Raw genomic sequence first — 12209 nt, 5'->3', positions numbered from 1 at the left:
CCGTTACAATAATCTAAAATACATTATGCTATGATCTTTTTTCTAAGGTTATTTTTAGTTTAAATACTCAATTCACCTAACCTTCGTTTTTCAGAAATTTCTCTTGACTCATCACAAGCTGTTCTCATCTTTAGCCACCACCATGTCTAATGACCTTCAGGAGTTAAAAACTAGTTCAATATCAAACATTTTTCTTTGCCCATAAGGCAACCAACATCATGTTCCTTATGTCACATCTTTGATCTTCTGTTAAAACAGAACGGTCAAATGTTTAAGGTGACAAGCTATTCGAAGTCCCCGTAATCAAGATGGTTGTTGGTTGTGCTCTGTGATTCTATTTACATATTACTGAGATTGGATGTAATTGTCCCTATATGATAATTAAGCTCTTTTAAGTGAAGGAACATTTTGATATATATATATTGGAGTGGAAGTTGTAGGGAACAGACCCCTCTTTGATGCTCTTGGCCCCAAGTAGCATCACAACCACTCCCTTCTTGTAGGTAACACCTCCCGAACCTGGTGGGCAGGTGCCCCAGTGGCGGCGATAATCCCTGCCTTAGGTTGTTCCCATCTATGGCCATCAGAGAATCTTACCCGTCTTTGGGATCTACGCCTCCTGCACACTGAGTTATGGCTCTACTTCACTTGAGCAAAATTATCATAGTTTGTGGTAATGAAATTTTTTTTTTTTTTTTTTTTTTTTTTTTTAATCGAGGTAATCAAGAACCATCATATCCACTTGGAACATTTAATATTGACATTCAGTGTACTGTTACTTCTGTAGCCGGAGCCATCGGCCCTGTTTTATGGTGGAGGCTAAAATCAGACAAAGAAGCGGTCAAAAATGTCACTTCTATCATTTAAGGTCTGCATTATTATTTTAAAGACTTCTTTAAAATCATTCAGTTTTACTTTTAAAACATTTACAAATTGTCCTCTAAATTTGTCAAATCTGATTTGTTTTAGCTTTTCCACATCTATGAATCTTTTCAACTGAAACACTGTGCTTTACACAGCCTCAGACAACAGCTTTCAGCTGATATTGAATGAGAGAGAGACTCTTGAGGCATTCAGGACTGGTACACTGCATTCTCATAAACTTTTAACTTCAGACTTTATCTACCATCTTTTTCAACTGTAGCCCATCTTAAGGCATCTTTTCCATGAATTACATGTATTGTAATTTAGACATAATATCCACTCCGAATGAGTCTCTGTTGCACTGAAACTGTGGCAGTTTCAGTCACAGCACGTGCCAGATTCAGATAAGCAAACCTGTTTTGGCCAAATCACAATCTTATCTTTTAAAATCAACATTAACAAGCCTTTGTTTAATCAAATGCCTTTTACACATTTTACATTTAGCAACTGTTAATCCTGTAACACTGCTTCTGTTTATTTTATCTTAAAGAAATAATACGAATTATTCTAGTTCTTAATAACAATTTCATTTCAATTTTACTTCAATGTTTTCTCTAGGAGTTTATCAATCTGCTTCTATGATTCACTTTTGAGGCTGCTCCCTGCTTGTGATACATTTTTTTTTTGATTATCATTATAAATCATTCATTAGATTTGTCTCTCCATATCATCTAAAACCTTATCAAAGCATTTCATTCAAAAACACAATCATCCTTTTAGTGACCGGTACTTTTAAAATATTTTGCAACTCATTTAGTCTTATCCGTAATTTTATGTCAACCGGTACTTTTTATAGTTCTTTCCTTTCAAAAGGAATTCCTTACACTTAAATCTTTCAATCTTCTTACAACTTTCAAAAGTTCCAACTATCAACTTTATTTCTCCCTCATTTACTTTTACAGTCATACAGTGCGCATACAGTCACTGAATGACCCAGCTGACTGCAATAAAACACTCTCTGTTATTCTGCCTTTTATCTTTCTAACAGCTTCACCCTATTTTGCACTTCTGAAACATTGTGTTGTATTCAGGAAATGCAAACAGAGCCACTGATAAGTTCTCTGCATTCTCCCCCACTGTCCCAGCTGCAAATTCAATTACAATAGCCGAATTATAATCTTCATCATATTAACATTGATCTACTTTCTAACCCATATTAACACAGACTTTTCTTTAAATTTGTGTCATTTTGGCACTTTCTTTCTTTGGAGCCAGTCAAGTTACTATTTATCTTTCCAATCAGAATCAAACTTTTACAAAAACATAATCTGCAAATCTCTTTAAACTGAGAGCTTCAGAGCAGAGCTGCTTACAGCATTTGCTCTCTTTTGTATCAGGACTATTCAGTTACTCTTCATACAGTATTAAAACATTAACGTGTAATTAATTTCATCAACACTGGTTTTAAAAGCTTATTCTTCTATCAAATGGTTAGTTTGCAGATTCAACATAAATCACAAGATTGTATTATAATTATTCAGTCCTACTTATCTCTACTGTTTCACAGAGACCACAAGATTCCCTAATTCTTCTCAGTCTCTAAATTACACAGACAGCTATCCTCAACTCAAAAATATGGCAATCTATTCTTCAATACTCTTGTTTTCATGTCATTAATACAATAAAGCATTCACATCGTAATTTCAATCATTATTTTATCTCCAAAATATAGAATTTTTCCCGTTTTGCTTACATTTGCGTACATGATTCCTAATCTTTATATCATGTTAATCCCTGTTAATCATACTCAATGCCTTATTTTATCTAACACTCTTTCCCTACATGCCACTTCCTTCTGTATCTGTTCAATCCAACAATTTCCATCAGGAAAAACATCCTATCTTCCCCTACATGCCAGTTCCTTCTGCATCTGTTCTCTTTTATCTGCAATCCAACAATTCTCTGTTTATAATTTCCATCAGGAAAAACATTCTATCTTTCCCTATCTTCTTTAGTTCAACAAACTACTGTCTGTTCACAGTTTTCTTCCATATCTCTTTCTCATAGCACAATACTTTCACGTTCCTATCGATTCTTTAACCACTTTTAATCTTGTTGTACTCAATGTTTCCTCTTCTGGAAAATCATGATATTTTATCAATTTCCCTATGTCAGTCATAATTACCACCATAATTATTTCTCCTTTGACAGAAAATTGGTGTAAAAAAAAAAAAATGATCTACTTTACTGTTAGATGACCCCATTTTGGCTGAATCTCCCTTCTGGATTTCACAATTTCGACACGTGTCTTACAGTATCTGTCAAACGTCTTCAACAGACCCGATCTTTCCCTTACCCCAAGATCGGTCGGGTGGTTTGTAATTACGTTTCACTCAAAAACTTCCTATAAGCACTTTCCAGCGCTCGATTAATTCTGATTTGACGTGGCTCTTCCGTCCACCTAAATCGGTTACTAGCACTTTTGAGTAAAACTAATTAATCAATAACTGTGATTCCCCTGAATCTGTGATTCCCCTGAATCTGTGATTCCCCTGAATCACCTGTGGGCTTTCCGTCCACCAACGAGCTAAGTGAGGTAGAAACTGATTCGAATTCCTCAGATCAATTCCCTTACCCCCAAAAAAATTGTGATTCCCCTGAATCAACTTTCGCCCGTACCAAAAAGCAAAACTCAGCCAATATGGTTCACGTTCACTCACAATTATCAAATTACACTCAACTTCAATAAAACAATTTTGCCGTTTCTTACCCAGAGATGCTTTTCTGTTTTTCCCGCAATCGTCGCGGATTTTTTTTAATCCTGGTGGGAGTTTTTCTTTCACTGGTCCTGAGTGTGGGGTATTTGCCTCTCTCTCTCGTAATCTGTTGAGTTTCTATCTCAAACCGTCGAGGTATAAGACGGCTGCCTAGTGCTGCCGAGGTTGTGCACTTTCCCGTCAAATCCGTTCTCAGGACCAGGAGAAGAAGCGTCCGCACAGGATCCCTCTTCTTGACACCAGCTGTAAAAGCAATTTTTATCTCACTTGGAAAAACAGCATCACAGGTGTAAGACAACACTCAAAAGGCAAAATTGTAATATAGAAGAAAAGGCTTTATTCTTTGAGGAATCTTTTCGCAACCGCAGCCACCCAGATGTGAAACAGAAAGCCTACTGACATAATAAAACTGAGACATTTTATACAGGTTTCTGACATTCTTGACTCCTCCTTTCCCAGTCTCTGTAATTTCCTTAAAGACATTCAGTATGGACTGGTTCTACCCCCCCCCCGGGCAGGTCATGCTGTTCTTTGTCCCTGAGAAGCCAAAAGGCCTTCATTTACAGTCTAAATGACCTCCTGCTTTCCTCAGGAGGGGGCCTGGGACCCTACTATATGACATCCTGTATTCTTCGACTAAGATTCTTTCTCGTGCCTAGGTGTTTGTTATCTCCCCGGGCTATCTGGTTTATTACATCTGCTCTTTCCTACCCCCAATTCAGCTGTTAGAAATGCTTTTACACACACTCAAATGAAATCAACAAGTTTTAAATGAATGGACACAAGAACAATGAATTTTTCATTAACATGATCATTTTGCAAACATTTGTAACTCGAAACTAATATTTCGAGAACATTTTTAAAGATCATATACAGTATCTTTGAACGAATGTTCTATTAACGTTACTGGAAGAACGTTTGTTTATAACTTTGAGAGACCCTTGCCAGAACGCTCTGAGAACGTTCCCTGTGAGCTGGGTCTTAACCGCAGAAACACACTCAGGGCCCTATCTTGCGGCCAGCGCAATTGACTTTGTACACCGACGCATGTATCATTCCTATTTTGCACCCGCGCACAGCAGACTTTTCCCTCCACAGACGCACGTTGGTAAGTTAGGAAATACACTTGCGCTCCCCAGGGCGGTTCAGCGCAAAGAGGAGGCGTGTTCCAGCGCAAATGTTCCTTCATGCTATTTTGCAGGTTTAGAAAACAATTGCGCCACTAACCAGGAAAAAATTGTTTAAAGTCAGTGGCGCGTTGCGCATGTTATTCATATGCTATTTTAAGGGCGCATGCTTGGCCATAATCAATGTAGCGTGTGCACAACGCGCATACACTTTGATTCTCTCATCTACACAGAAGCAGCGGTTTTCATTTTTGCAAATAAAAAAAGCAGACTTAAAGCAGTGCATGCCGGTTAGAAATTTTGTCCGACTTGATGCAGCGCCGACGCCACGTGACTGTGACGTATGCCATCAAAGTACCGCGAGAACGATTCGAGAGTAGCCGGAGAACTCAGCCAGCGCAGCTTCTCAAGAGCGGCTGCAGGAGCTCTGATGACGAGACAGCTGTTCCATGATTGGCCGGATTCACCGCATGACAACGATCACATGTGTTTCGTGTTTATTCAAACACTTTTAGTTCCTCTAAAGCTCTCAAATCAGTTTTTTATAACAGTAAACACTCTTTTCATGTCGTTGCGATGTTATAGTGTGTCATGTTTATCAAATTAAAACTGATTAAAAAACGTAGACTCCACTTCATTGATAGTAGTTTATGTTGAACTATATTCTTGTTCAAACAGACGCTGTATGAAGCAGTAGGCTACATAAAGTATTGAATGAAAATGTCTCAGAAACATCTGTGTATTATTTGGCAAATATTGCATTTATTTCACTTCAGCTGTGGTAAAGTATGCAAACACCACGTGAGCGGTCACTACGGGAACCAGAAAGTGTCCGACTTCACGTCTCCGTTTGCAGCTCCTCCCCGCCTGCACGCGGCTACTCTCGCCGATCGGTTACATCCATCCGCAGCCGATGTCGAACACACCTATGGAAAAAGCGTCTGCTCTTAAAGGGAATGTGAGATGACGCTCTGATTGGTTTATTTCACGTTACGCCCAAACCACACCTATGAATAATGAAGCTACTTCAGACCAACCCCTTTAAGATTTGCGTCGGGCGCAAGAGTCATTTATCCCGCCGGGAAAATAGCAACAGTGCCCAAGACCCGCCCACAAAGTTACTTGCGCTTTGCGCTTGACACTTGCGTTTCAGATCGTTAAAATAGGGCCCTCAGTGTGGATGGTCCCTAATGCTCAACTAACTACATTTAATATATACATTTAAACTACATGTTATTTTATTTGTAAATAACAAGCATTCAAGTGTCTGAAAACATTAGCAACATAGTGTCGGCCCAGATCCAGCCCACATCTGGTACACGTGCGTGGAACCCACATGTACCAGATGTGGTCCGGATCAGGGCCGAAAACATGTTGCTGTCAGGGTATACATTCAGTTCACACTTAAGTATAATATTTCTGTAATAAGTACTCTTTTTAAAAGTATGTTAAAGTGTAGCCTATACTTCTTCACAAAGGGAAGCTCCAAACGGATTAAAACCCCCCGTACATCCATTTCTGAAGCCCTACTTTTACTTTAGCTTTGTTTGAGGAACAGATGGAATGTATTCACAGAAAACTTCATCCTTAAATATAACTATCTATGCTGCATACTGAAAGTTGTGCGTCATTAAAAGGTTAAGCATTTTGGCCCTAAACCAAGCATAGTTTAGCAAGTCTGAAGAAGACTTGGAAAAGTGCACAAGTAGTTTAGACTTCTTTTGTCTTGAACCATTTGTTTATTTTCTCCATTTATACATTTTCTAACAATCATACCCATTTTACCTTCTTTTCCACTTCGAAACCAGAATGGAGAAGAAGAATGAAAGCAACTCCTCAAGTCCTCTTCAGCCTCAATCTGAGAGCATCATTGTGACAAATGGGTTTGTAGGACTTAGGCTTGTGAAGTGTCCATGGCCTTGCATCTCCACACAGCTACAGTTATATACATCTTAACACACTCTGTAGGGCCTTCTGCAGACCTCCCTGTTGGTCTACTAATTATTTATGAGGAAACATGCCATTAGAAGGAAATCATTTCAAATGCAGCCCCTTCCTCCAAAACTATCAGGCTAACAAAAGAGTTTCCATTGCATTATATATATATACAAGGGCACATTGTATATATATATAATGCATTATATATATATATATATATATATATATATATATATATATATATATATATATATATATATATATATATATATATATATATATATATATATACACAAGCAATATCCATTGCATTATATACAAGGGCACATTTATTATGTAACAAATTATATGTTTTTTTTTTTTTATCTCAAACAAGAATCTTCAAAAAATGCATCATGGTTTCCACAAAAATATGAAGCATCACAACTGTTTTCAACATTAATAATAATCGATTTTTCTTGAGCATCAAATCCCAGAATGATTTCTGAAGGATCATGTGACACTGAAGACTGGAGTAATGATGCTGAAAATTCAGCTTTGACATCATAGGAATAAACTGCATTTTACAATATATTCAAATAGAAAACATCTGTTTTAAATTACAATAATATTTCACAATATTTCTGTTGTACTGTTATTTTGATCAAATAAATGCAGCTTTGGTTAGCAGAAGAAAAGACTTCTTTCAAAAGTACAAAAAAATCGCACACTTGATTGGTATGCGTAAAACCGTTCATAAGTCCAAACTGCAATATGAAAGGTAAAATATAACAATATCAAACCATTATTTTGACCAACATACAATGTAACTTTATTATAGTTGACACATTGGTACGTTTGCTCCTTTTGCTGTTGGGAGGTTTTTATATTACTATTCAATATTTAGTATGATTCATATTCAATTGCATACACCATATGAAAGTATAATTGATTCAACTGTTTGTAATATTTGGAAGGGATGGGATACATGCATATCTGTGCATTCGTGACAGCGTGTGTGTGAGTGTGTGTTTTAGAGCGATATGGCCGTGATCTTGCCATCGTGCCCTTTCGAGCTGGGACTGATTTGCTCAGGAGACCTTGATGCTTCACCGTAGCAACCAGAGCTGGAGACTGCAGTACACAATGACTCAGACTAGCTTTAATTTAATGTTGGTTTCCATGTTTTATGGGGACTTTCCATAAACATATAGATTTTTTTTTTTACTGTATAAACTATATATTTTATCACCTAACCCAAACCTTAAACCTACCCATCACAGAAAAATGTCTGCATTTTTACATTTTTCAAAAAACATCATGATTTATAAGCTATTTTCTCATGGGGACAAAAAAAAAAAGGCAAGGTAACACACACACGCACGCACACACACACACACACACACACACACACACACACACACACACACTTTCATAAATCATCATGGAATTCTTACCAATATTACTACCTTTATGTTCATACAGTAATGTAGACAAGTAGGTTGTTATCATTTATTATACAGTGACAAATTTTTCCTAAATAGCCTCTAAATTATAGTCACATCTCTACTATTTTAAATAATCCTAAATGGCTCCTCTTTTGCTCCTCATTTCCAACATAAACAAAGATGGATAGGCTCTGGCTGTTTTAGCAAAGTTAGCAATACAACAATGGAGCAATGGAAACGCGACACAGAATGGCAAACTTGTTAGTGGAGAATCTCCCTGTGTGAGATAAAATCTGCGCCGCATAATTGGTTTTCACATTATGACATCACTTCCTCCATATGCATGACAGTAACTCTCCTGAAGGTGCCCTTCTCCTGATATTTTTAGCTATCCGTCTGCCCTGCTAACGTTTATGGGAGGTGGGCGCCTGGGCGGTAACTCCTGCATTTCAGCAGGAATGGCTTCCAATAGCCTACAGCCGACACGGTGTCATATTTTGCACCTCACCTCTCTGAATGGATAATTCCTATTGATTTTAGGGGAGAGATCACTTCCCTCCTATTCCGGCGAGTGGAAAAATCCATATCAAATCATTACCTGTAGAGCTTTTGCTGGAATGGACAAATACATTGACTTGAACAAAACAGCCCTAACTGGTCAGATCAATTCTGCTTTCATGAGGTCCGTGATTAGATGCAAATTCGATACAACGCAAACAGCGATGATGACACACGCTTATATGCATATGCACACCAGCTGTTTTCTCCCTGAATTCGTGGGAGTAAACATATCAATGCAGTTGACACATCAAGGTCATTGTGCTCATTTGCTTTCTCTGTTGTGCCAGGACTTATAGACACTTTTTCTTATGCTGTGCCACTTATTGAAGCAGGCCTCTCTCTCTCTTTCTCTCTTTCTCTCTCTCTCGCTCTTTCTCTCCCTCTTGGCTTGTGCTTGCGCCCTGAGGAGACTGTGAGGAAAGAGCACACCTGCCGTAGCGACAGAGAGCACTCGTATCACCTCTGGCACGCTATTAAGGTGTACCTGCTCCCCTTGTTGTAAGCTAGGTCAAATAAAAATAATTTAGGGATGGTGCACAGCAAGCAAGCTATTATGTTATGTTTTGAATCGTCCTTTACTTCTATTTGATTATATGAAATCTTTAATGAATAATAGGATGATATCAAACAAATTTTTAAATTGTATACAGACATATTAAACTTATTATATAATGTATTAAACAAAAATCTAATTGTTTGAAGGGATATATTAAATTAAATATGTATTTAAAAAACGTATTTTTGACCACTAAGCAGTTTAAAATGTTATCATTTTGTACTGTAACTTTTAAAAAGAGTACTTGCTTATTATGAACATAATATACTTTAAAAGAATATAGTTGCTGAATGTAATGTTTTTCACTTAATTGCATGTTAATTGCAATTAAATGAAAATGTTTTATAGTTTATATTTATTTAAATGCAGTTAGTTGCTTTTTTGCCCACTTAAAGGGATAGTTCACCCAAAAATTAAAATAATGTCATTAATTACTCACCCTCATGTCTTCCAAACCTGTAAGACTTTTTTTCTGTCCCTCCATTGACAGCTACGCAACTACCACTTTGATGCTTCAAAAAGTTCATAAAGAGATCTTAAAACTAATCCATAAGAATTGAGTGGTTTATAGTCAAAATGTTCTGAAGGGACTCAATCCCTATAAATGATGAACATATTTGATTTAGTCTTTTATTCACATGAACATTGATCAGCAAACAGAAACAGAAGCTCAACCGAACCTGCTTGATGACAGAGAACAAACCTCTTTCTGAAGCTCAAACGTGTTGCGTATGTAATGGAAAAATTTGATTTTCATTGATCTTTAGTAGATATTATAAGGTAGTGTGAGTCACATGTTTCTATTATTCCATTCTAATATGGGAAGGGGAAAATATATGTTTGTGAACAGGATGTATGCATGTTTGTGTGCCTGTGGAAGTGGCTGAGTGTGACACTTTAAGAAGATATGGGACAGGACCTTTGACCCTAGTATTGACTTTTGGTGGTTCTAATTGTCAGTTAAGTGATCTGCAGCTAAGTGATAAATAGAAACTTTTCTAATTCTTCTAAGGGAAGAAGCCTGCTGAAGAAAGGCCTTGGAAAAAGGATATAAAGGCTGTCCATCTCTTCCTGTCTGTGTCTCACTCACTCCACAGCGTAACTTCTGTGTGGTTGACTGGGCCTATTCTTGCAAGAATAAATACTTTTTAAAAGACTGTTTGATTCAGAGTGTCTCTTACGCAGTGATGATGATTTAATAGAATTTTTGCGTGCTGCGTAACACGAGAATTAACCTCATTGGTTCTTGCTGAAGCTCAAACGTGCTGCGTAACACGAGAATGAACCTCATTGGTTCTTGCTGAAGCTCAAACGTGATGCGTAACACGAGAATGAACCTCATTGGTTCTTGCTGAAGCTCAAACGTGATGCGTAACATGAGAATGAACCTCATTGGTTCTTGCAGAAGCTCAAACGTGATGCGTAACACGAGAATGAACCTCATTGGTTCTTGCTGAAGCTCAAACGTGATGCGTAACACGAGAATGAACCTCATTGGTTCTTGCTGAAGCTCAAACGTGATGCGTAACACGAGAATGAACCTCACTGGTTCTTGCTGAAGCTCAAACGTGATGCGTAACATGAGAATGAACCTCATTGGTTCTTGCAGAAGCTCAAACGTGATGCGTAACACGAGAATGAACCTCATTGGTTCTTGCAGAAGCTCAAACGTGATGCGTAACACGAGAATGAACCTCATTGGTTCTTGCTGAAGCTCAAACGTGCTGCGTAACACGAGAATGAACCTCATTGGTTCTTGCAGAAGCTCAAACGTGATGCGTAACACGAGAATGAACCTCATTGGTTCTTGCTGAAGCTCAAACGTGCTGCGTAACACGAGAATGAACCTCATTGGTTCTTGCAGAAGCTCAAACGTGATGCGTAACACAGGAATGAACCTCATTGGTTCTTGCAGAAGCTCAAACGTGATGCGTAACACGAGAATGAACCTCATTGGTTCTTGCTGAAGCTCAAACGTGATGCGTAACACGAGAATGAACCTCATTGGTTCTTGCTGAAGCTCAAACGTGATGCGTAACACGAGAATGAACCTCATTGGTTCTTGCAGAAGCTCAAACGTGATGCGTAACACGAGAATGAACCTCATTGGTTCTTGCTGAAGCTCAAACGTGATGCGTAACACGAGAATGAACCTCATTGGTTCTTGCTGAAGCTCAAACGTGATGCGTAACACGAGAATGAACCTCATTGGTTCTTGCAGAAGCTCAAACGTGATGCGTAACATGAGAATGAACCTCATTGGTTCTTGCAGAAGCTCAAACGTGATGCGTAACATGAGAATGAACCTCATTGGTTCTTGCAGAAGCTCAAACGTGATGCGTAACACGAGAATGAACCTCATTGGTTCTTGCTGAAGCTCAAACGTGATGCGTAACACGAGAATGAACCTCATTGGTTCTTGCAGAAGCTCAAACGTGATGCGTAACACGAGAATTAACCTCATTGGTTCTTGCTGAAGCTCAAACGTGATGCGTAACATGAGAATGAACCTCATTGGTTCTTGCAGAAGCTCAAACATCCTGCGTAACACGAGAATGAACCTCATTGGTTCTTGCTGAAGCTCAAACGTGCTGCGTAACACGAGAATGAACCTCATTGGTTCTTGCAGAAGCTCAAACGTGATGCGTAACACGAGAATGAACCTCATTGGTTCTTGCTGAAGCTCAAACGTGATGCGTAACATGAGAATGAACCTCATTGGTTCTTGCAGAAGCTCAAACGTGCTGCGTAACTTGAGAATGAACCTCATTGGTTCTTGCAGAAGCTCAAACGTGCTGCGTAACACGAGAATGAACCACATTGGTTCTTGCAGAAGCTCAAACGTGATGCGTAACATGAGAATGGACCTCATTGGTTCTTGCTGAAGCTCAAACGTGCTGCGTAACTTGAGAATGAACCTCATTGGTTCTTGCAGAAGCTCAAACGTGATGCGTAACAC

This window comes from Scardinius erythrophthalmus (genome assembly GCF_964197995.2).
Source record: "Scardinius erythrophthalmus genome assembly, chromosome: 15".
In the NCBI taxonomy this organism is placed as follows: Eukaryota; Metazoa; Chordata; class Actinopteri; order Cypriniformes; family Leuciscidae; genus Scardinius; species Scardinius erythrophthalmus.
This window is presented reverse-complemented; position numbering follows the sequence as displayed.